The 25,990-nt window shown below is 36.6% G+C and overlaps 1 non-coding gene across 1 annotated transcript; it reads left to right on the forward strand.

Annotated features, from left to right (window-relative positions):
• Positions 1 to 13,563: 13,563 nt before the first annotated feature.
• LOC133032826 (small nucleolar RNA R71) lies at positions 13,564 to 13,670 on the forward strand. The gene has a single exon (XR_009685413.1). It is a non-coding gene; the product is annotated as a small nucleolar RNA R71 (small nucleolar RNA).
• Positions 13,671 to 25,990: the final 12,320 nt, after the last annotated feature.

Genomic DNA, 25,990 nt, shown 5'->3' on the forward strand with positions numbered 1-25,990 from the left:
TTATCCATTGTTATAATCCTAATTTGATCAATGATCCTCTATATGAATGATCTACACTGTAAAGGAATTAGATTACTGTTACACCATACAATGTATTTTATCCTTAAAACACTTAACCCCGTATAAATGATATTTTAGCTTATGTGAAATGAGTACTCCACCATTTATTTTCTTTTGGTCAAGCTCGAAGAAGATCATCCTTTACTTACTATTCGCCAGATAGAAGCTATAGATTCCATGTTTATGTTAGCGCTCCCACTCAATTGCACTACCGTGTTCCCAAAATGTACGTATCACCTTGACCCAAAAGTAGGCTTAACTAACAAATCAAAGAACACGAATAGCCTCTTGAGATTGAGCCTAATCATAATAGGATTAAGATCATTTGATCTAGGATCAACTAGGCGATATTGACTTGAATAGATATTACGGTAAGTTTAATAAATCTAAGTCAAAGTTCAATATCGGTCGCTTCTGATGCATACTTCATGCATCCAACCTGAGCTTTACTTTAACCAATGCTCTGGAAAGAACATAGCATTTCTCCAAATGCAAGTGAACTCTGTTGTAGATTATTATATCAGTAAAACCCTTATTCACATAGTCATGTTTACTTTCCAATGTGTTGACAGCACAATAAACATGATCAAGTATGTGAAAAGGGTTTCAGATGAATTTATAAATCAAATAGACAAGCAATTGATAAGGTGAACCAAAACATACACAAATGAATGAAAAATACTTCTGTTTCTTTATTGATGTTGAATAAAATGAATTACATTGAAATGGAGTTTTATTTAGGGCATAAAACCCAACAGAGTCGAGCTTATCGCTGATGATGATTGTAAATATGTCATAACGATTTTTGGAAGATAACCTGGCGGCTCTGATGCTAAAATTGTAACACCCTACTAGCTCAGGTGTGTTATCGTGATTTTTTTAATTGTGCAGTTTGTTGCTAATCAACAAATTTATTAAAAATCGTGCAATATTAAAACTTTTTAAAAATTAAACTTTTACTTAAAATAAAATAAACTTTACAAGTAGGGATACCGTGTTTCAAAAGTTATAACCAAAATACAATATACTAATACAAAGCTTGTCGCCTAGCGACTAATCAAAATGCAGCCTATTGTCTGAAGATCGTACGCTCTAGATCTAACCGCCCTGACATGTACAATCTTCATCCACTCGCTCTCATGGATGCTCAACCTTAGCCTTGCCCTTACCTACACATGCAAACAATATTTGTGAGTCGATAGACTCAGTAAGAAAAGCATAATCATAACATAAATATCAACCAGATTATAATTAGGCGTCCACACACCCAATCATAATCCTAATCCTGCGTCCCACGCGATACTAAGTCTAGAACGTTCGTACGACAATACTATTGACCATAATATCAGCCTATACTCGGTACTTTAGTCGTATCGATGTGATAGCATCAATCAGTACTTAAGCCAAACATACAATTGTCGGTAACCAATATAATTCTATATATACTGTTACCGCTATTTCAATGCAATCTATTAGGCTTAACAAACATGTACGCTAAATATGTAAACACATATGCATGTCAATATACTAATCTTACCTTAATTAATTCCAAATTCAGGTGTGCCGGTCAACCTGAGTGAAACTCCTACTTGATGGTTTACAGGCCCCTAAATTATGAAATTTGTAAGACTGATAAGTGATATGCTAAATCACTTTTCGGGGACTTTAAACTTAAAAATAAAGGTTTCCCTATTGATCTCTAGCAAAACAAAGTCCTAAGTATCGAGAAACACAAGAAAAACATCAAAACAGGGAACTTGCCTAAGAAACGGTAGGCCATTTCTAAAAAACAACAAGCTATTTTTTGGGTCCTGCACCAGGAAAAATGGTAGGCTGTTTCAGAAAAATGGCTGCAAAAAATGAAAGTCCCCCCATTTTGAACCAAAACTATCCCAAATTACACCAATAGCTTTTGAACAACTAAATACAACATAATAAACTAATTCCAAGTAGTAAAACCAGCAATAACACAAAATTACAAAAATTACCATAGTTGAGCCAAGTTTGAGTTCTTGAACTCAAACTTGCTCAAAGCCAACCACAACCCTTAAATCTACCCCAAACAAGCTCAATAAAATTTAAATTAACCACTGAAAATAGCAGCCAAACATTTCAAACCTAAACAGCAACTATTCGGAAATTTGCATGCTTAAACTAAACAAAACCTTCAAAAATTCAAAGGGTAAAAGGGTTAGGCTTACCTTGAGTTAGGATCACTACAACCTTGCCAACTCCCCCTTGAATTGCAAAAAATAAAATTGAATTCCCCCTGATTTCCTTAGTTGAACCGAACAAGAGAGAGACCAAAAACCCAAATTTCTAATTTTCTTATCTTTTTTCCTTAATTCCCACTAAAGATAATCCAACCTTATTTTTCCTTCCTTAGTGGCCAGCTGCCACTACTAAGACATGCCACCTAATCACAAGGTCCAAAATGACCTCATACACATAACTAAAGGGTAAAATAACTTAGGGGTAAAATAGTCAAAAATCACAACCCCGACTAATCCCAACATTTCAAATGTCTACGTAGGTCGCCCCCTATTTTAAAAATACTAAACCACACTAAAGTGATTCTATAGGTCATACATCGCGTTCCATTGTTATCGGACACAAAATACGAAAAAACATAAAATTTATATTTCGCATAATTAGCACACATAGAAATCAAATATATCTCCATAAATTTATAAATCATAACTACAAGTCTAATTCCAAATTAAATTTTAATTACCTACTAATTTCATTCTAAAATTAAACGGTCGACTTTACAACCGATATTAACTAGGGGTGTTCACGGATTGGTTTGGTCCGGATTTTCATAGTTTTTGAACCAAACCAGTATAACGGTTTTTTCAATATTAGAAACCAAACCAGACCAAAAAAATTTGTCAAACCAAACCAAACCTAACCATTAAGAACGGTTTGGTTTGGTTCGAAACCACGGTTTATGTGGAATTGATAATTATTCATATTTTTTTAGTAATTGTACTATTTTTACTAAGTTTTTAATTTTATTTTTCAAAATATATATTTAACATGATAAGTAATAGATCTATAAGATATAAATAATGATATAAAAACATTCTCAAAAGTCAAACATAAGTACATAACATCAAAATCTAAAATTCATGCAGTAAAAAACTTGACACACAAAAAAGTTCTAAATCATACATATAGTCATATATAAAAAAATATGTAAATTAATTATTTATTATAAACGATCCAGTCCAGTTTAACCGTTAATTATTTATTACGAACCACAACCGAACCATTACGACTTAAACGGTCCGGATTGACCAAACCACAAAAAACGGTTTCCCCAGTTACGATTTATAATGGTTCGGATTGTAGTGGTCCGGATTTAAACCGCAGTTTCCCGGTTTATATGAACAGCCTTAATATTAACAATGGAAAAGATATTATAAAACTTACAGTTATATATCTTTTGAAGTTAATATTACTTAGTTGAGCATAGATCATTTGATCTCAATCCTGAGATGGTTAAACTCTGGCTTAAATGTATTGCACGAGTTCTGTGACTTGTTCGTAACCAGCTTACCGTGGAACCAGCTTAATACTTACATCTTGGAAACTCAGTAGTACAATTGAGTGGGAGTGTTAATCATAAATATGGACATCTATAGCTTCTATGCTATTAGAAGTGAAATGATAGTTTTCTTAGAGCTTGACTTAACGCGATAAATAATAAGGGCCTCATTTCGGTAATTATATTAGTTTCTTGAGATATCATTTACAAGTAGTCAAGTGTTTTAAAGATAAAATATATTGAAGGGTAAAACGATAATTTTATCTCTACTCAATGTAAACCATGTATAGATGATCAATGATTATTGTGATTGAAAAAATAGATAATTCATAGCGTATCTATATTTGGTATATAGATCATTCTATGTAATCAATAGTGTAATTCAAAAGTTATAGTGGGGTCATGAGGAATTAATAAGATAGAAAATTTACTTGATAAATTTCAGATCTATTTATTAGGAGCTTGGTTACATAGACCCATGGCCCTCACATTGTCTGGGATAATATCATCTTGTAGACTTAATTAATTGATTTAATAAGTCAATCAAAATTCGACAATGGACTGTCTTATTTGAGAATTTTCACCAAGTTTGGATAATTTTGAGGAAAAAAAAAAAGAGAAATAGGAGTTTCTTTGTTAATTAATACACTTTGTGGGTCTAATTAATGTTACGAAAATTCTGTTTATTACGCAAGTGTACGTATCAAGTAGTATCTCACGCAAGTGAGGTCGAACCACAGGGAATTGGATTAAGTACTACTAAACTATACTTATGATTCTATTTGATAAAATAATAAGTTGCAATTTTAAAAGTAAATAACTCAGAAATTAAAGAGAAAATAAACGAAGATTAATCAAGATGAGAGATTAGGGAGGTGAATCCTGATGATAAGTTACCTATGTTAATACCTAATTGCTATCCTTATCTCAATATGAATGACAGATTATAAATTAACCTAACTCTTTTCAGATCTTTTAGGTTCTAAATCTTATGTTCTCTAATAAACTTCTTAATTAAATCAACATAAAATCAGCATTAGGCAATAATCTATTAGTCACTGAGGCTATGTAAATACTTTCGTTTTACATCAGAACCTAGACTATCCAAATTTTAGCATTCTCAACTCTCACTTTTCAGATTTTGAATTGAGATCATTAAACATGTAAAAGGTGATCAAGCTTGCACATGGAATTAAACACAAATAAAGATAGTATTCACACATAAGATGAAGGAATGGCAATTATTTATTAACTAGGCATAAACTTAAACAACAATCATCATCCTCCCTTATTGGGAAATTTAGTTCATAATAACTCTAAAAACATCCATGATTAATTCTGAAATAAAAACAAACATAAAGAAGAATAAAAAGGGTAAAAGAAAGAAACTAGAAGGTGGTATCGCTCCGGGTCTTCAAGATAGCTTCCTCTCCACTTGCCTCCACTATTAGGTCTGTTTTTGCTTAGATCTGACCTTCAATGTCGTATTCCTTATATAGGGATGAGTGGTGAGCCTCCAATTGAGTGAAAAATCAAAATTAGGTCAAATCTGCGATTTCCGTACATAGTCGCGACTAGCATTTAAGCTGGTCGCGACTACAGGCAAAACTCGAAAAAACCGAGTTTCTGCCAAACTCACGAAGTCGCGACCAGGGTCGCGACCAGGAAAAAGGGTCGCGACCTGGCTATCTGGAGGTCGCGACTACTGACACTTCTGGAACCGAATTTTCCAATTTTTCCAAGTTTATCCCAGTTTTTCGCCATTTGACTGAATTCGAACTTTAACACCCCGGGAACCTGAAATAATGAAAATCAAGCGTAAAACTGCTCCAAAAGACACCAATAGACGAGATAATGGTAACTTTAAAGACCCGAAATATAGGTTAATTATAACCTAACAAAATCCCCCAAACTAGATTCTTACTCGCCCCCGAGTAAGATAAAAAAAACTAACTACGCTATCAGATAATCACTACGCTGCTGACTCATGCTCTGTTTTCTTCCTTGCATAAACTAGAATTTTGATCCTACTAACTCTAACAATTAACTCGGATGCTCAATTAACAACACTATGTACAACTGCAACTATCTACTCAAATATGAAACATCGTTATAAAAGTTTTACTCTTTCCATTAGTTCCACAGCCCGATAACTCATAAGCTTGCATGTTTACCTTTCTCCACTAATGTTGACAGTATTCTTTGGAATCATTAGGTCTTTTCAAGGCTTAGGTAATATGGCTCAGATATTCAGGGATAGGCAAGAGACAATTTTGGCTCAAGATATCATAAGCACACAAACAGAACCCCCAAGCTTTTACTTTTCTTTTTCTAAACCCCATACTGTTCCCAAGTTTACCAGGATTGAGAAGATATATTTATTATTTTCCAACATCACTGAAATCATATTCTTTAATTCTTTTTTTTCTCAATGCTTTGTTTTTTTTCCTTTTTTTTTTTTTTTTCAGTGACATTGAATTACACAATTTTTTTCCTCTTCTTTCATCTCAATCTTACACAAATTTTTTTCTCTCTCACTATTTCGTCACACTAAATGTTTATTTTCCCCCAAACTAATCATATAGCTTATGATATCATGGATAATCATGGTGAGGATAAAAATTAATAGTGTGGTTGCGAAATTTCAAATCAGTGGGTGAAAACACAACAGGTTAAGGCTCAAAAGGGTAACTAGGGATACACATTATGGTAGGCTTGAAAGGCTCAAACTATCCAACAAATGCCTAAGTCATATTCCAATTGAACACTATCAAGGATTTCGCCTCAAAAGAATAAACATGCAAGTTCTAAGCTATCCTGTCCATCTTACCACAAACCATAGTAAAACAATTATAACAGTTTTCATAAATTAAGTAATTGCAGAAAAACACAGGTTTCTAAGCATCCAAACTAATCCAAAGAGTTAACAAAATCAAGCACACAGTTATTTTACAGATTCAAATCACATCACACTAATCAACAGTATACAACTATCATCAAGCTTATTGCCATTCCTTAACTAAAGCAAAAAACAAAACATAAAATTAAAATGCAGAAATTAAAGTGCAGAATTTAAAAATTTTTAAGCCTCTCCCCCCAAACTAAATATTACATTGTCCCCAATGTATACAGTAATATGCAGAGAGAAGAAACTTACCTGAGACCCTTTCAGAAAGGGTTGGGTGGTGGGGGCTGGTCATAGGGATAGAACCGAGGAGGTTGTGCCAAGTAGTTCGGGTCATCAATCCCAATGTTCATTCTGTTGATGAGAGAGTTGAGTTGCTGAACTTGTCCCTCATCATAGATACTCCTCTGCACCATGTATTGTTGCATGTGGTTGTTCTGCTGAATTATGTAACTCAGCTGTGCATGAGTGTATTGTGTTGTAGGATCGATGGGCCCAGGCAATTGTAGTGGTTGCTCCTCTTCTTCTTCCTCAACACTAGGCTCACGTTGCCGCCTACGCCCTTGCGGTGCATCAGGTGGTGGCTGCCCATAGGGGTGTGGCTCTTTCAGCCTGTTGACAAAGGCGATGTCCATCTTACGAAGTGGCAACACCGTGTTGTCAAACTCTAACTGGGGAACTTCATATGCCCCGCAGAGTTCTGTGATAACTCCCGCCAAACCGAAACCACCTCCCGTGGCTCCCTGCACGATTTGGTCAATGCTTTGCCTTATGACTTGTCCAATATTAATGTTGTACCCCTTCATTATGGCGTACACATATTTAAGGCGATCCATTTGGACATCGGAAAAATGCTTGTTGGGCACTAACTGAGCACTCACAAAGTACATCCATGTTTTTGCCACCGGGTTCAGCTCACACCGGTATAGAATATTGGGCGACCCCTCGGTACCATCATTGTCATGGAACCTCAACCCCGGAAATCCCACTGTCTCCGCGACATTCACCATATCAAACTGCTCTTCCTCCTCAATAATTCGGAGGCGTTGTTCCTCCCTAGTGTAATCTGGGACAGAGAACATCATATTGAATGCGTCAGCAGTGGCGGGAACTTTCTTTCCACGAACCTTCACTTCCCCATTCCGGCGGTCGGGCCAATTCGCAAGGAATTCACAAGCTATAGTAACATTAGCCCGACCCCGAGTATCCACAAAACTTCCCCACTTCATTCTCTCAATTTGCGCTCTGATCGTTTCAAACCGAGGTTGGCGCCTCAATGGATTTTCCGGGAATTCAATACCCCGATCTTCAATATAAGCTCTATTCTTCAACCTCACGAAGCGATTGTGAGCCTCGATACTACCAAAGCGGGTTCTATCAAACCCGTTGGTGGTGGGTTCGAAGACGAACCTTCCTCAACATTCCTAGTCCTCTTTGGTGCCATTTTTTTCTCTTTTTTTTTCGAATTTTTTTTTTCTTTTTTTTTCTGAAACTTTTTTTCTAAGACTTTTTTTTTTTTTTTTAAGAAAAATTGGGCAGCACCTCCCCTTAAATTTTCTCTATCCCAAAAAATAAAAATTCACTCAAACAATATTCCTAAACACTCAACACCACAATACAATAATAATAAACCCAATATCATCAATATTTTTACACCACACACATTTTTATCACTCAAAATCTCAAAATAATTAATCAAATTCTTGAAAGAATGAAGAAAGTGATACTTACAAACCCGAAAACGCTTTACTCCACCTCCATTGTTGAATGTTCTTGAAAGCTTGAGGTTGAGGGTGACAACAATGGTGATTTTTGGATTTGGGTAATTTTTTTGGTGTGGGTTTTGATGATATGTGTAGATTGTTGAGTGAAATTGGGTTTTTGATTAGATTGGGTTTAAGTAATTTGAGAAAAGATGAAAAGATTGAAGATTGGAGATGAAAAATTGAATTTTTGAGATGAAAATATGGTAGGGTCGGCTGAGAGGATTTGAAATTTGAATTTGGTTTGTGTAGGGTTGAATGAGGGGGAAAGTGTGAATTTATAGAATTTTTGGTCAGCAAGTCGCGACTTGGCCTAAGGCTAGTCGCGACTAGCTAACGAGGATTTTTCAGGCCTTTCTGGAAAATCAGCAAGTCGCGACTGAGGTCGCGACTTGAGAAATAGGTCGCGACTAGGCTTAATGCTAGTCGCGACTACTGGGCTTCAGGTCGAAAATAATTTTTTTTTTCACGCTTTTCACGATTCAATTAAAAAGAAATAATGTCTGGTACTAATCTAAAAATTGAAAATACTAACAATATTAAAGCAGACTAAAACATAATCAAAAGTTTAATAAAATAATACTTGGGTTGCCTCCCAGAAGCGCTGTGTTTATCGTCATGCAGCTAGACGCTGAGCCTTGCACTTCAAAGTGGCGCCAAGATCATGGCGGACTTGGCTTGGTCAAACTGACCTCGCAAGTAGAGCTTTAAACGCTGTCCATTGACTTTGAAAGTTGTTGGACTTTCACCTTTTAACTCCACCGCTCCATAAGGAAACACCTTGACCACCGTAAATGGTCCCGACCATCTTGATTTCAACTTTCCAGGAAACAGTTTCAGCCTTGAATTAAAGAGTAACACTTGCTGCCCTGGTTGAAACTCTTTCCGTATTAGACCTTGATCGTGCCACTTTTTAGTTCTCTCCTTGTATATCTTTGCATTTTCATAGGCTTCGTTCCGAAACTCGTCTAGCTCATTCAGCTGTAACAGTCTTTTCTCCCCTGCAGCTTTTAGTTCCATGTTAAGAGTCTTCATGGCCCAAAAAGCTCTATGCTCTAACTCCACCGGTAAATGACAAGCCTTTCCAAACACCAACCGATATGGGGACATGCCAATCGGTGTTTTGAAAGCTGTTCTGTATGCCCACAGTGCGTCATCTAACTTCCTTGACCAATCTTTCCTTGATCTTTGCACTGTTTTCTCCAGAATCATCTTAATCTCTCGGTTAGAGATTTCAGCTTGGCCATTACTTTGGGGATGGTATGGTAAAGCAGTTCGATGTCGGACACCATATCTTGAAAGAAGTGCTTCAAACTGCTTGTTACAGAAGTGGCTCCCTTCATCGCTTACTGTTGCTCGAGGAGTACCAAACCGAGTAAAAATGTTCTTTTGTAAGAAGCGGAGAACTGTCTTTCCATCATTTTGAGGTGTAGCTGAAGCTTCGACCCATTTAGACACATAATCAACAGCCAAAAGAATGTACTGATTGCTAAAGGATGAAGGAAAAGGACCCATAAAGTCTATTCCCCATACATCAAACAATTTAACTTCTAATATTCCTGTTAAAGGCATCTCGTTTCTTCTTGAAATATTACCTGTTCGTTGACAACGATCACATGCCTTTGCAAAAGTAGTAGCATCCTTGAATAGCGTTGGCCAAAAGAATCCACTTTGCAACACCTTTGCAGCTGTTCTATTTCTACTAAAATGTCCCCCACATGGTAAAGCATGACAGTGATTTAGGATAGAATACATCTCCTCTTCAGGAACACATCTCCTTATGATCTGATCAGCGCAGTGCTTGTAGAGGATTGGTTCTTCCCAATAGTAATGTTTCACCTCAGAAAATAATTTCTTCAATTGTTGACGCGAAAGCTCGGGTGGAGTTATTTTTGCAGCCAAGAAATTAACATAGTCAGCGTACCACGGTACCATCAGGTTTTCCCTCACACTAAAGAGTTGTTCATCAGGAAATTGCTCATTTATTTGTACCTCCTTTGTATTCTGACTCTCTTGCAGCTCTAATCTTGACAAGTGGTCTGCTACCAGGTTCTCGGTGCCCTTTTTATCTTTTATCTCTAAGTCGAACTCTTGAAGTAAAAGTACCCACCGAATCAGTCTTGGTTTTGCATCTTTCTTGGTCATAAGGTATTTGATTGCTGAATGATCTGTGTAAACAATTACCTTATTTCCAATTAGGTAGGGTCGAAATTTGTCACAAGCAAACACTATTGCCAGCATTTCTTTCTCTGTAGTGGCGTAGTTTAATTGAGCATCATTCAGAGTTCTACTAGCATAGTAGATTGTGTGGAATACTCTGTCAACTCTTTGACCCAGAACCGCTCCAATGGCATAGTCACTAGCATCACACATCAACTCAAACGGCAGTTCCCAATTTGGTGAAGTTACTATCGGTGCTGTAATCAATTTCTCCTTTAAAATCTTGAAAGCTTTTAAACAATCTTCTCCGAACTCAAATGGAACTCCATTTACAAGTAAGCTCGATAAAGGTTTTGAGATTTTAGAGAAGTCCTTGATAAATCTGCGGTAGAAGCCAGCATGTCCCAGGAAACTCCTCACTCCTTTTACAGAAACTGGAGGTGGCAAATTTTCTATTGTTGAGACCTTTGCCTTATCCACCTCAATTCCTGCCTTTGAAATTTTGTGCCCAAGAACAATTCCTTCTGTTACCATAAAGTGACACTTCTCCCAGTTTAACACCAAGTTAGACTTCTCGCACCTTGTTAGTACTTTTTCCAGGTTTTCCAAACAATGATCAAAGGAAGAACCAAACACTGAGAAATCATCCATAAAAATTTCAATACAAGATTCAATCAAATCTGAAAAGATAGCCATCATACACCTTTGAAAAGTGGCAGGGGCGTTGCACAAGCCGAAGGGCATTCTTCTGAAAGCAAAGGTACCATAGGGACATGTGAAAGTAGTCTTCTCCTGATCTTCAGGTGCTATAGCTATCTGGTGGTATCCAAAATATCCATCAAGAAAACAGTAATATTCTTGCCCCGCTAATCTGTCTAGCATTTGATCAATGAAGGGCAAAGGGAAGTGATCTTTTCTTGTTGCTTTGTTGAGTTTCCTATAATCGATGCAGATCCTCCAACCAGTGACTGTTCTTGTAGGAATCAACTCATTCTTTTCATTCTTGATCACCGTCATTCCACCTTTCTTCGGGACCACTTGCACCGGGCTAGCCCACTTACTATCAGAAATAGGATAAGCAACTCCAGCATCCAACCACTTAACTACTTCTTTTCTGACTACTTCCTTCATGGGTGGATTGAGTCTTCTTTGAGCATCAATAGTTGGTTTGGCGTTGTCTTCCATGAGAATTCGATGCATCACTGTTGAAGGACTGATTCCTTTAACATCTCCTAGTGTCCAAGCGATGGCCTTGTTATGAGCTCGAAGTACCCTCAAAAGTCTATCAGTTTCCACATCAGAGAGAGAAGCTGAAACAATAACTGGAAGCTTTTTATCTTGACCCAAAAACTCATACCTCAAGTGACTAGGAAGCACCTTCAATTCAAGTTCTGGGGGCTTTTCAGTAGATGGCTTCAGCTCTTTTGGAACCGCTCCCAATTCCTCAAAGTATCTTCTGTTTAAAGGCCCATAGGAATCAAGCCACTTCACATACCCCATGACCTCTTGTCCTTCTTGCTCCGTCAATTCTTCTTCAGTTAGACTTAGTTCAAGAGGATCATCTAGCAGCTTTTTCTCACTCACCATTTCATCAATCAAATCAATGAAGAAACAGTTATCACTTGCCTTTGGGTACGTCATAGCCTTTAGCACATTAAAGACCACTTCTTCTCCTTGGACTCTCAGCTTTAATTCACCCTTCTGAACATCGATTAAGGCTTGGCCAGTTGCCAAGAATGGTCTCCCAAGAATCATTGGGACATTGCTATCTTCTTCCATATCCAAAACGATGAAATCAGCTGGAAAGATGAACTTATCAACCTTAACTAACACATCCTCAATGACTCCTCTAGGATGGGCTAGTGATCGGTCCGCCAATTGGAGAGTTACTGTTGTTGGCTTTGCTTCACCCAACTGCAGTCTTTTAAACACCGATAGAGGCATCAAGTTAATGCTAGCTCCCAAGTCACAAAGTGCATTTATTCACTCAATTTTTCCTATAGTACAAGGAATAGTGAAACTCCCTGGATCTCTGAGTTTAGGAGGGAGTTTCTTCTGTAGGATGGCGCTGCACTCTTCAGTTAGAGCAACTGTCTCATAGTCCTCCATCTTTCTCTTCTTTGACAGGATTTCCTTCATAAACTTCACATAACTTGGCATCTGCTCTAAAGCTTCAGCAAAGGGAATGTTAATGTGAAGTCTTTTGAACACTTCCAGGAATTTGGTGAACTGCTTGTCCAAGCTTGACTTTCTAAGCCTTTGAGGGTATGGTATTTTTACATGGTGATCAATATTAGTTGGTGGAGACTGCTGTGGCTGTGTTTGACTATCAGTAGCCTTCGTTGGAGTGGGTGTTGGGGTCGACATCGGTTGCTCTTCATTCTCCTTTTCTCCATTCACTAGTTGTGGCATTTCAGGACCATCATAATTTTTACCGCTTCTCAGGGTAATTGCCTTGCAGTTTTCCTTGGGGTTTACTTCTGTTGTGCTAGGCAAATTCCCTTGAGGACGGGTTGCTACTTGAGTTGCTAGTTGGCCCATCTGTGTCTGCAGGTCTTTGATTGAAGATCTAGTTTCAGTCATGAATTGAAGCAGTAAATCTGTCTGCAAACTAGAATTTCCACCATAGGTTTGTTGTTGATTAAACTGTTGATTCTGATTCTGGTTCTGATTTCGTTGCTGATAGAACCCACTGTTTCTTTTGTTATTACCCTGGTTGAACCCATAGTTGTTGTTGTTGTTCTGTGAATAGTTTCCAATGGCTTTAGCTTCATCCATTGGCAAATCATCCACATCAGCTTGGCATTCTGAAAAAGTGATGGCTTCCCCCACATAACTCACACACAACTTGGGCTTGTTTAGCTTGCCCTGCAATTATCTTTGTCAATGCCTCAACCTGTGCTGTCAACTTGGTGATGGCATCGACCTCTAACACACCAGCTACCTTCTTTGATTGACTCCTCTCAGTTGGCCACTGTTGATTGTTTAGAGCCATCTCCTCCAATAGATCATAAGCCTCATTAGCACTCTTCCTCATAAAGGCTCCTCCAGCTGCAGCATCTATTAAAGTTCTTGTATTTCCTACCAACCCATTGTAGAAGTTGTGGACCAGCATCCACTTCTCTATACCATGGTGAGGGCACTTTCTGATCAGATCTTTAAACCTCTCCCAAGCCTCATGGAGAGATTCATTATCTTGTTGGCAGAAGTTATTAATTTCTCCTCTCAGCTTTGCGTACTTGGGCCGGAGGAAAGAACTTTGACAAGAATTTCGTTGCCAGATCATTCCAGGTGGCGATAGAGTTGGGTGGCAAGGAGTTTAGCCAACTCTTGGCTCGCTCTCTAAGAGAGAATGGGAACAGTCTCAGTCGAATAGCATCATCACTAACTCCATTAACTTTAAAGGTTTCACAAAGTTCCATGAAGTTAGAGAGATGCAGATTAGGATCTTCAGAAGGGAGGCCACCAAACTGAACTGAAGACTGCACCATCTGAAGTATGGCAGGTTTTATCTCAAAGTTATTTGCATCCACTGCCGGTGGCCTGATACACGACTGCACTCCCGTCAGAGTAGGGAGAATGTAATCTCTCAAGCTGCGGCCATTAGCTTGATCTTCTACTGCGCCACCATTGTTACCGTTATTGCCTCCATTGTTTGCAGCATTGGCAGCCATGATGTCTGAAGTTTCAGCAGTTGCTGAAACTCCCTCTTGCCTCTTGTTCTTTCGGTTTATCCTACAAGTTTTCTCGATTTCGGGATCAACTGGTAATATCACTGCTTGTCCTTGACGGCGCATACACTTATGATTCCTGAAATAGATCAAGAAAATATTGCAAGAAAAATGTTAGAAAAATCAGCAAGAGAAAATATACCAAAGTAGAAGTTAGTATAATTTTGTGTAATATTAATCTTTAAACAATTCCCCGGCAACGGCGCCAAAAACTTGTTACGAAAATTCTGTTTATTACGCAAGTGTACGTATCAAGTAGTATCTCACGCAAGTGAGGTCGAACCACAGGGAATTGGATTAAGTACTACTAAACTATACTTATGATTCTATTTGATAAAATAATAAGTTGCAATTTTAAAAGTAAATAACTCAGAAATTAAAGAGAAAATAAACGAAGATTAATCAAGATGAGAGATTAGGGAGGTGAATCCTGATGATAAGTTACCTATGTTAATACCTAATTGCTATCCTTATCTCAATATGAATGACAGATTATAAATTAACCTAACTCTTTTCAGATCTTTTAGGTTCTAAATCTTATGTTCTCTAATTAACTTCTTAATTAAATCAACATAAAATCAGCATTAGGCAATAATCTATTAGTCACTGAGGCTATGTAAATACTTTCGTTTTACATCAAAACCTAGACTATCCAAATTTTAGCATTCTCAACTCTCACTTTTCAGATTTCGAATTGAGATCATTAAACATGTAAAAGGTGATCAAGCTTGCACATGGAATTAAACATAAATAAAGATAGTATTCACACATAAGATGAAGGAATGGCAATTATTTATTAACTAGGCATAAACTTAAACAGCAATCATCATCCTCCCTTATTGGGAAATTTAGTTCATAATAACTCTAAAAACATCCATGATTAATTCTGAAATAAAAACAAACATAAAGAAGAATAAAAAGGGTAAAAGAAAGAAACTAGAAGGTGGTATCGCTCCGGGTCTTCAAGATAGCTTCCTCTCCACTTGCCTCCACTATTAGGTCTGTTTTTGCTTAGATCTGACCTTCAATGTCGTATTCCTTATATAGGGATGAGTGGTGAGCCTCCAATTGAGTGAAAAATCAAAATTAGGTCAAATCTGCGATTTCCGTACATAGTCGCGACTAGCATTTAAGCTGGTCGCGACTACAGGCAAAACTCGAAAAAACCGAGTTTCTGCCAAACTCACGAAGTCGCGACCAGGGTCGCGACCAAGAAAAAGGGTCGCGACCTGGCTCTCTGGAGGTCGCGACTACTGACACTTCTGGAACAGAATTTTCCAATTTTTCCAAGTTTATCCCAGTTTTTTGCCATTTGACTGAATTCGAACTTTAACACCCCGGGAACCTGAAATAATGAAAATCAAGCGTAAAACTGCTCCAAAAGACACCAATAGACGAGATAATGCTAACTTTAAAGACCCGAAATATAGGTTAATTATAACCTAACAATTAATAAATATATTTACATTTTATTTTATTTGATAATTATTTATAATTACTAAAATAAAATTGGTATTTAAATAATTAGATGAGAAAAGTGTTAAAATTAGAAAAGACGCTTTTGTTTCATTAGTTGAAATAAAGTGGCAAAAATCTAACTCTAAAGCCCATCATGTGATTTCGCCCCTAAGAGTTGATTTCAGCCCAAAATCTTTTATTTCAATTCATTTTATCTAACCTAACCCTAACTGAAAGTCTATAGAAAGTGATGAGAAGAGAGAATTAACCTAACCTAAACACAAATTCATTTTTCATTTTTTTCAGTAATATATTTATAATATTTTATAATAGGAGTTTATTCCAATTTAAAACTAGTCCCAAGTTAAGTTGAATCTTTTGTAACTATATGAAAATTATTTCAAGATATGTTATTCGAAAATTAAATAAACTGGAACGAATTACTCAATGATGTTTTTGGTTGAGCTTCGGACTATATCGCTCTTTTTAAGATGTATTACGATTCTGCTCGAAGTGTGCACGACAGTCTATCAACCACATCGTCCTCAAGATAAAACGAGCTCTGTATACGAATCGTTTTGCACCGAATGATAGCGCTCAATTACATTCAAAAAAATTACTCTGAGAAAAATCGTAAGGTAGAAGAGAGATCTTTTTGTGTTTGTCCATCACAATAAAATGGTAAATATGATCGTGGGAGGAACGATAGTTTATGGAAGTAAAAAGCAGATTATTGACTGAATTGACAATAAAAACTATTTATTTTATTAAATAATTTTTCGGTAAAAAATAAAGTGACATCACAACCACCCGCCTGCTAGCCCAGCACAGTCAGACATACAATGGTGCGCGCGTGTAATAGTATGGTGTGTCATGCGCACAAAAGTACTAGGTGACCCTTAGAGCCCAAACTCAAATCTCATAGTTACACCTTATGTATATACTTCCAAAGAAGTATTCCCGTATGTGAGATTTAATAAACTAATACAATTCACTTCTCATATATTTAACTAAAGTTCCAACCATATATTATTATAATCATAACATTACTATATATAAAAACCAAATATATTATTATGGTCAAAATATTCGAATTGATATGCATACCCTAAACCATTGACAATATATTTAGAATTTACAACAAACATACATCTCTTTATAAGAAGATATATATATATATATAATATATATTTATATATATTTACCAAAAAAAAAATTAATCTTTAAATAAATTGTATAAATCATAAGACAGTGGAACAAAGACAATTATATAACACCAATCTAGAAATCAAACATTAAACCAGATTGTTCAAACTTTTCTTGAATAAGCTTCTTCCCACGCTCAGCCATTTGAGGTGTTAAATAATTCACCCAATCTCCTATCTCACCTTTCCTATAAAATGAACTATTTGGAATACCAACATAATGTCTCCCACTTTTATTTACCTCCAAATTTTTCATATTTTCAAGGCTACACAATTGTTCTATTTTTTTTGGAACGCCTTGATTTTCTTCCTCAACCGAAAATGGAAACCCCGAAAAATCTGCGATCTTTCTAATAAAAAACACATTGTTTTTTTTAAGTTCTTCATATTTCAAAAACAATATCTTGTGAGGCATCTTTAAACTTGCTTTCCAGAATCCCAAAATATGGTCCCAAAATGGTCCATATATGTGGATTCCCTTACAAAACACATCAAAGCACTCTTCTAAATGACTTGGTTCAATATTATCCCCAGAAATTTTATGAACAAAGTGCCAATGGGAAACAAACAAATCCAATGGATTTCTACAAATATATATTATTTTAGAATTGGAGTACTTGATGGAGGGTGGCAAGGAAGGGTAAGGAGTATGTGTACTCATAATTCTTGGCTTTGTTTCATTAGGTAATAATGATAATTCAAGTTCACCAATAAGACTATGTGGACTAGTACTAACCAAAGGGTGATTATTATAATTACTAGTACGTTTGACAATAGAAAAAACAAGAGATTTTAACCAAGTAGTACCTGATTTTGGGCAAGAAGCTAACAAAATATCATCATCCCTTGCTACAAATTGAGTTTGGAATGATATTATACCTTTCAAGACGAATTTATGGACCCAAAATCCTTGGTAACAATAATAAGGATTTTGATCACTTATTGGATCTTCAGCCTTTTCAAGCTTTGCTAGAATTTCATGAATGGTTTCTTCTCCCTCCATTAATTCTTCCTCTCTTTTCTTGTTCTTAGTTACATTTGATATTTCCATTATTAATTATAATTATGAGACACAATATACTAGCTCAATTATATAGATAGTAGTGGTGAGTGACTCTATATAATAATAACATTAATAATGAAAGATTGTATTGATTTTCTCTCTGTTTTGGTTTTATGTTTTTGGAAGGGTTGAATATTATTTTTTCCTAATACAACATGTATTATATATTGTTAAAGGACATATAGTTGTTGTACAGTAGCTAGCTAAGCTTCGGTCGCCAATAATAAAATAATTTTCACATTTCACATGTTAATTATTTTAAATTTTTTAACTTATTGATTGAAGTTATGAATAATAATTCAGTCGAAGAAGATGAAGAAGCAAGATCCCAAAAGTGGTTGTAATTTTTCGGTAAATGGTAATTAAGTATATAAATTACAAATTGTTCTTGTTATGATAAATGATATTTATTAATTATTGTACTTAAATCTTTTATCAATCATATGTCATTATTTGACCAACATAATTAGCATTATTTGTGTCATTATTTGAACAACATATTATTAGTTTGATATGATTAGTGTTGTTGGAGGAATTTAGACAATATCAAAAACTGTTAGTATTAAAACTAAATGAGAACACCCACTTATAGATTTACAAGTATTCGCCTAGATTGGCAAATACTCAGAATAATTAATCAAATATAAAAGCACATAAACAAATGAACATTAAAGAATTATAGTGGTTTAGTCAGAGCCCGATTTGCTTAATCCACTTTAAAAGGAGATTTGTAATTAGTTTCATTCAGATTTGATCACTCCTTTATATAGAAAGAAAGTGATCCTTCAGTTTACATAACCGGTCAGATAGAATGCATGTGACTAATGTCGGTCACGTTTTGGACATTCATGTACCGACAACATATAACTTGTGGGTTCTAAATGAGTTCTCGTGCACATTATTCATTTGGAGCTGACACTTGTAAAGGCGCAGTCTTTACATTGGGCACAGGGGAGAAACATTGGGTTGTAGCATATAATCGATATATGCGCAACTCTGGCGACTTCTCTCTATGTTATGCTTCTATTCTACTATGCTAGGCATAGTGTGCGATTGGATCTTGTCGCGGTCGCACCTTCTTGCAAGTTTCAATCATGCGAGGATAGCCCTGTAGGGGCTGTTATTAACACATCATCCTTTTCTACTGTGTCCACGAGTCAGTCGTATACGAGACTGTACTTGTATTTCTAGGTAAAAAATTCATCTTATAACACATGTCCTTAGTTTTGCGATGATACTTGTCTGTCACGTGACGAAACTATCTCGAGGGATAGTCGAGTAGTCACATTGCGGGTGACGTCTAAATTACCTTCTTGAGGTGTATGAATGGAGGTTTGTAATTTACCTTTACGTTTCCAAGGTGCCACATCATTGAAACCATTCGGGGTTCGTGTCCATTGAATGGACGTGCAAGCGAGTCTCGGGGATAGCCATTCAATGAGGCATCCTTGGTTTTTACTCGCCACATGTCATGATCTCAATAGGACATCTATATAACCCCAAATACAAAAATGAGGCTTCTATTTTTCCTCTTATTTTCATTTGCTCAAGCTTTCGTAAAAATAACATCCAGTCCGATTTGATTGGATATTAAAAAATAACATCTAATCTGATCCGATCCTAATTAGATATCCAATGTTTGACGGTCGGTTGTAATTGGATCGATTGGTTGTTATTGGATTAGATTAATTTATGCACACCCATACCTAAGGAAAAAAAAAAAAGTATTATAAAATATAATATTATTTTAATTGAAATAATACATTTTCTTAAAGGAATTGAAATAGTATATGAAAATATAAAATGAGGCAGGTTGCAAGTTTCCAAACTTTAGTTACTCCTACTTTTTGGTGGACAAATACCAGACCTAAAATACCAAAAACATGACTCTTAATTTAATTTAATAGATATAATTATGATGGAGCAAACACCTCAAAAAAAAATGATGAGGTATTGTAAAATTTGCCATGTAAAAATACCAAAATATTACTTTATGTTTTATTCTATAGGTATCAACTGCTAATTAATAATTTTATATTTTATCTGAATATTTGTAGAAAAAATACTTAAATTTTAAATTTACTTAAAATAAAGCTAAATTAGGACGAAAAATAAGAAAAATAAACAGAGAGAAAAACCGGGCAAAATTTCTGGTGTATATTGTATTAATTGTATTAAATCCTCAATGAATGTACATGACCGTTAATGGAAAATATATAGTACATGGAAGATTATCTTTTTCTAACAATAAAATATTCATTTTTCCAATGATTGGCTGAATAAAAGGAATCCCAAGATTTTAGGAAATTCTAGAAATCTCTAATTGACAGCTCATGGTATATCAAATGATGAGGTGTCCAAGCTGAGGTAAACATCTAAATGGAAAATATCTAATCTTTTCAACACGCTCCCTCAAGCTTGGCTTGGTTGATCAACAATGGCAAGCTTGTCTTTCAAGTATGAGAACTGACTTATTGACAGTGGCTTAGTAAAAATGTCTGCAGTCTGTTCTGAGGTGGGAATGTGCCTAACTTCAACAATACCTTGTTTGATGAGATCTCTAACGTAATGGACATCCACCTCTATGTGTTTGGTGCGACTGTGAAACATGGGATTTGAGGAGAGTTGATTTGCACCAGCATTATCACACCAAATGACAGCATGCAATTTATGTTTGATCTCGAGTTCTGTGTAGAGTGAATGAAGCCAAGCGATTTCTGTGGCAGTTTGTGAGAGGGCCCTGTACTCTGCCTCTGTTGAGGATTTTGCCACAACTTTTTGTTTCTTAGAACCCCAGGTTATGAGGTTTCCCCCAATATAAACGCAGTAGCCAATAGCCGACTTTCGATCATCAATGGATCCGGCCCAATCTGCATCACTAAAGCATTCGACATTCCACTCATTTGACGGCTTGAAGAGAATGCCTTGTCCAATTGTGCCTTTTAAATATTTGAGGAGACGTTTGCAAACATTACAGTGATGTTGGGTTGGACTGTGGATGAATTGACTTAACTTATTCACTGTGAAGGCAATGTCGGGACGACTTAGAGTTAAATACTGAAGGCCTTCCATGACACTTCAAAAAAACCTTGGTTGATCGAAAGCCTTGCTGTCATTTATATTGAGTTTGTCACTCTGAGAGATAGGAGTAGGACTTGGCTTAGAGTGTAACATGTGAGTTTTGTTGAGAAAATTTATTGTGTACTTGCTCTGTGAGAGATGGAGACCATAGGCCCCCCGAGTGATTTCGAAACCAAGAAAGTAATTTACTGAGCCAAGTGTTTTGAGTGAGAAGCATTGCTAAAGTTTTGCAATAATACTGCGAACAGTGAGATTATTATTGCCTGTGAGGAGGATGTAGTCAACATAAACAAGGAGATATAATTCAACATCACCTTGTTTGTAAAAGAAGAGAGAAGGATCGGATACAGAGCTGTAAAAGCCAATGGAGGATAATACTTGCTGTAGACGATCAAACCAGGCTCGTGGTGCTTGTCGAAGACCATATAAAGCTTTCTGCAACTTACAAACATGATGAGGATGTGAGGTGCTAACATAACCAGCAGGTTGCTCCATGTAAACTGTTTCGGAGAGTGTGCCATTTAGGAAAGCATTATCAATATCAACCTACTGTATATCCCATTGATTAGAGGCAGCAAGATGAAGAATAACTCGAATGGTGGAACTCTTGACAACCGGACTAAAAGTCTCATAAAAATCAACTCCAGGTTGTTGCTGAAAACCTTTAGCGACAAGTCGAGCTTTGAGAAGTTGAACCGTCCCATCTTTATTGAGCTTGACAGGATACACCCATCTATTATCAATGACACTCATACCTAGGCATCGAGGCACAAGGATCCAAGTCTTATTTTTCAAAAGAGCATAAAATTATGTATCCATGGCCGACTTCCACTTAGGATTTTTTAAAGCGTGGTGCACATTCTCAGGTTCCAATTCAGTCATTAAAGCCAAAGGTAAGGGCGAAAAGGCATTAAAGACATGGGGTTTGTGAATGCCTACCTTGGCTCTAGTGATCATAGGGTGGGTGGGCTGGGGTGGACGTGGTGGAGGGCAAGAAATTGGATTAGTTTGTTGCTGAATTGGGGAATGCTTAAGTGGCTGTCTGGTGTGAGAAATAGGTGAGAGTGGCAGGTTAATGTGAAGAGGGATAGTCGGGTATGATTTGATAGAGGTTGGGCTGGTTTGTTGTGATGGAGTTGATGATGGAGTAATGGGATTGTGCAGATGAGAAACAGGTGAACTCGAGGAGTGTTCATCTTGTTGAGAAGCTTGCTAATGAGTATCACCAACAACAACTACAGCACGAGCATGTTCTAAAGTTACAGTGGACAGATATGGTAACCATTGGGGATATTGACTAGGTGAGAGTGAGGAATCTGTGTGTGCAGTGGGATATGTGAAGCCATTAGCAAATGGAAAATCAGATTCATTAAAGGTTACACTACTAGCAATGTAGACTCTACCTGAGGTGTGAAGACACATATATCCTTTGTGTCTCGGACTATAGCCTATGAAAACACATTTGGCTGAACGAAATTGTAATTTGTTTGTGTTGTAAGGCCGAACATATGGGTAACATGCACAACCGAAAACCTTTAGGAATTTATAATTTGGGACAAGACCAAACAGTTTTTGAATTGGACATTTATAATTTAAAACACGTGTGGCAAGGTAATTGATAAGGAAGGTTGCTGTTTGGAAAGCCTCCCACCAAAATCTTTGAGGCATACTTGAATGAGCAAGGAGAGTAAGACCGGTCTCAACTATGTGACGGTGTTTTCGTTCAGCTTTTCCATTTTGTTGATGAGTGTGAGGGCAAGGATGTCCAAATTTCACATCTATGGATTAGAGATATGGCTCAAATTTTCTATACTCTCCTCCCCAATCGGTTTGAACAGTTTTTATGGTGGTATTTAGTTGTTTCTCAACCTACATTCAAAAGGCTTTGAAGGTAGATAAGACCTCATCTTTGGTGCAGGACCCCATATGTTTCTCAAAAAATGGATGTAATAACGATAGCCATGCCTAGACATAGTGGGTGCAGGACCTCATATGTCCGAATGCACCAATTCAAGGGCCTGTTTTCACTCTTTTAAAGTAGCAGGATAAGATTTGTGATGAGATTTACCAAGTTGACAGCTAGAACAAAATTGTAAATTAAAAGGTAAAGACTTCTTTTCATTGATTAAAACATGTTTAAGTACATTAAAGGAAGGATAGCCTAGCCTATGATGCCACAAACTTGATTCACTAGTGGAAACTTGAAAACAAGACTCGATAGACTCTAAATTAGGACTAACACTAGGACTGTTAACACTAGACTTTTGAGTAGACAAACAGATTGGTGAGTAACTAGCAGAACATGTTGCTGGTGTGGTAAGTTGATAGAGTCCATTGCTAAGCTTCCCTTGAAGAAGAACCCTCTTCGAATCCATGTCCTTCAAAACACAATCATTAGCATAAAACTTGGCATAAGCCTTATTGTCTTTTGTTAGTTGTGAAACACTCAACAGATTTTTAGAAATTTCAGTTACACACAATATTGTATTCAACTTAACAGGTTTAGATATACCAGAGGATTTAATGACTGAACTACCAATATGAGAAATAGCAAGCGACTGTCCATTACCAACGATTAATCGACTCTTACCACTGTATTCAGCAGGAGTTTGGATGTTGTTGGCGTTGTCAGTGATGTGGTTTCTGGCTCCGCTATCCACATACCAATTTGTGTCATCGGGATGAGGATGCTGAGACGAGTTGGCTAAGAACGCCTGCTGATTAGCATTGTTGTTGTGTTGGTGGTTTGCATTGTTGTTTTGAGAGGGATTCTGAGAACTAGCAGCTGGAGTAAAACTTACATCAAAACGATAGTAACATTTGACAACAGAATGTCTAGGCTTGTTGCATAGTTGACACACCACACGGTTTTGATTTCCACGACCTCGTCCGCGACTACGGCCACGAAAACCAGAGGATCTTCCTGAGTTAGATGGGATGAAGGGCCTCTTGCCTCTAGCAGCAAAGTTGGCAAAAGGAGCATTTAGTTCTGAAGCGGAGGTTGAGTTGAGTTGGTCAATACGCATCTCTTGGCTTTGATAAAGAAATTGCACTTCAAAGAGAGTTAGTTGGTCTCCTCGAGACGTAAGATTAATGACCACAGGGTCATATTCTGGGCCAAGGCCTCCCAATATATAAAGTATAAGATCATCATCAGTAACAGCTTGTCCTGCAGAGTTAAGACTGTCAGCCAAAGTTTTCATTTTAAGAATGTAATCATGAATGGTCATGGACCCCTTCTTTAGGGACTAAAGTTGAAACCTCACTTGTAGTATACGGGCAAAGGATTGAGTGGTGAAGAGAGTTTCAAGAAGGGACCATAACTCATTAGAGATGCGACAACGAAGAACATGGCCAAGCATGGCTTCTCAAATCAAGTTCAAGAGCTAGCTTAATATGGCCTGATTTGTACGAACCCAAACCGTGAACAGAGGATTTACCTGCTGCTGCATGTTGGGATTTTGTTCGACAGGAGCATCGAGAAATTGGGGCGCACATGGTCTGGTTCATAAGAGAAAGTCGTCGAGATCGTGAGCACGCACAGCTGGGACAACTTAGGAACGCCAATAAGGGTAGTTGTCTCTGTCCAAGCGAATGGTGATGGGGGCCAAAGGTTGTAGTAGAGGTGCAGGAAGCGTTGGAGCAGCTGGTGCCGGAGCTGGAGCTGGAGGAGGAGCGTCAACAGCTTGTGATCTGGTGTTGTTGACTGAGGAATCACAAGGAGAAGCCATTACCTCTGATACCAAGCTAAATAAGGACAAAAAATAAGAAAAATAAACAGAGAGAAAACAGGGCAAAACTTCTGGTGTATATTGTATTAATTGTATTAAATCCTCAATGAATGTACAGGAACGTTAATGGAAAATATATAGTACATGGAAGAGTATCTTTTCCTAACAGTAAAATATTCCTTTGCCAATGATTGGCTGAATAAAAGGAATCCCAAGATTTTAGGGAATTCTAGAAATCTCTAATTGACAACTCATGGTATATCAAATGATGAGGTGTCCAAGCTGAGGTAAATATCTAAATGGAAAATATCTAATCTTTTCAACAAATAATAAAATAACTTTTTTTTTAATTTGTGGCTAAGACAATGTATTTTATATTGAAGTGTTAGCTGAATTTTTTGAATTTCCATTTTTAACTGAGAAATAATATGATGAAGTTCTATTATAATGTAAAATTAAATATTTAATAAATACATTTTAGGCCATGTTTGGTTATTAGATATCATAATGTAAAATTGGATATCGTGAAGTTCTATTATAGACTCTATTAGTACATTTTAGGCCATGTTTGGTTAGAAGGATGGAGAGTGTGATAGAAGGAAAGGATCGAAGGATAGAGAGTGAAAGATGGAGAGAAGTAGCTCTTCTTTATGTTGTTTGGTTTGGTATTAGAAATAGAACTAGAAAAATAAAATGTATGTTAATTATTAAAATTACAATTCTATCCTTCCTAACATAATTATTTATTATTTTTTTTAAGAATAAATATAATCTTTATATATATTGTTTTTTTTTTCTCAAATCTCTCCATTTTAAAAGTGATTGTAAATTTTAAGTTTGGAGGAAGAAAGTCTTCGACCACTTTTCCTTTCCCTTCATCTTTCCTTTTTACCAAACAAAAGGTTTAACCTATTCCTCCATTTCTTTTCATCCACCCCTCTCCATCTACTCTTTTTTCTCTCTACCAAACTATAGTTTTTTTTCTTGAATAATGCTTTTACATTTAAATTAGAGCATTGCTATTGTTGAGAATTATGGGTGTTCTATCTCAAAACCAATTGGTGATGAGTAGAGTAGCCCATGTTCTTATATATGGCTATTTGTGCTCGCCAATCTTGAATCACCTTATCACAATGCACCATCTAGATCTCATGCGGCTGGCTAACCATCTGGATAGGTGTAGATCAAAAGATCGGATATGGCTCTGATACTATGTTGAGAATCATAGGGTTCGATCAAAATCAATTGGTGATGAGTAGAGTAGTCCATGTTCTTATATATGG

The sequence above is a fragment of the Cannabis sativa genome, chromosome X (genome assembly GCF_029168945.1).
Source record: "Cannabis sativa cultivar Pink pepper isolate KNU-18-1 chromosome X, ASM2916894v1, whole genome shotgun sequence".
In the NCBI taxonomy this organism is placed as follows: domain Eukaryota; kingdom Viridiplantae; phylum Streptophyta; class Magnoliopsida; order Rosales; family Cannabaceae; genus Cannabis; species Cannabis sativa.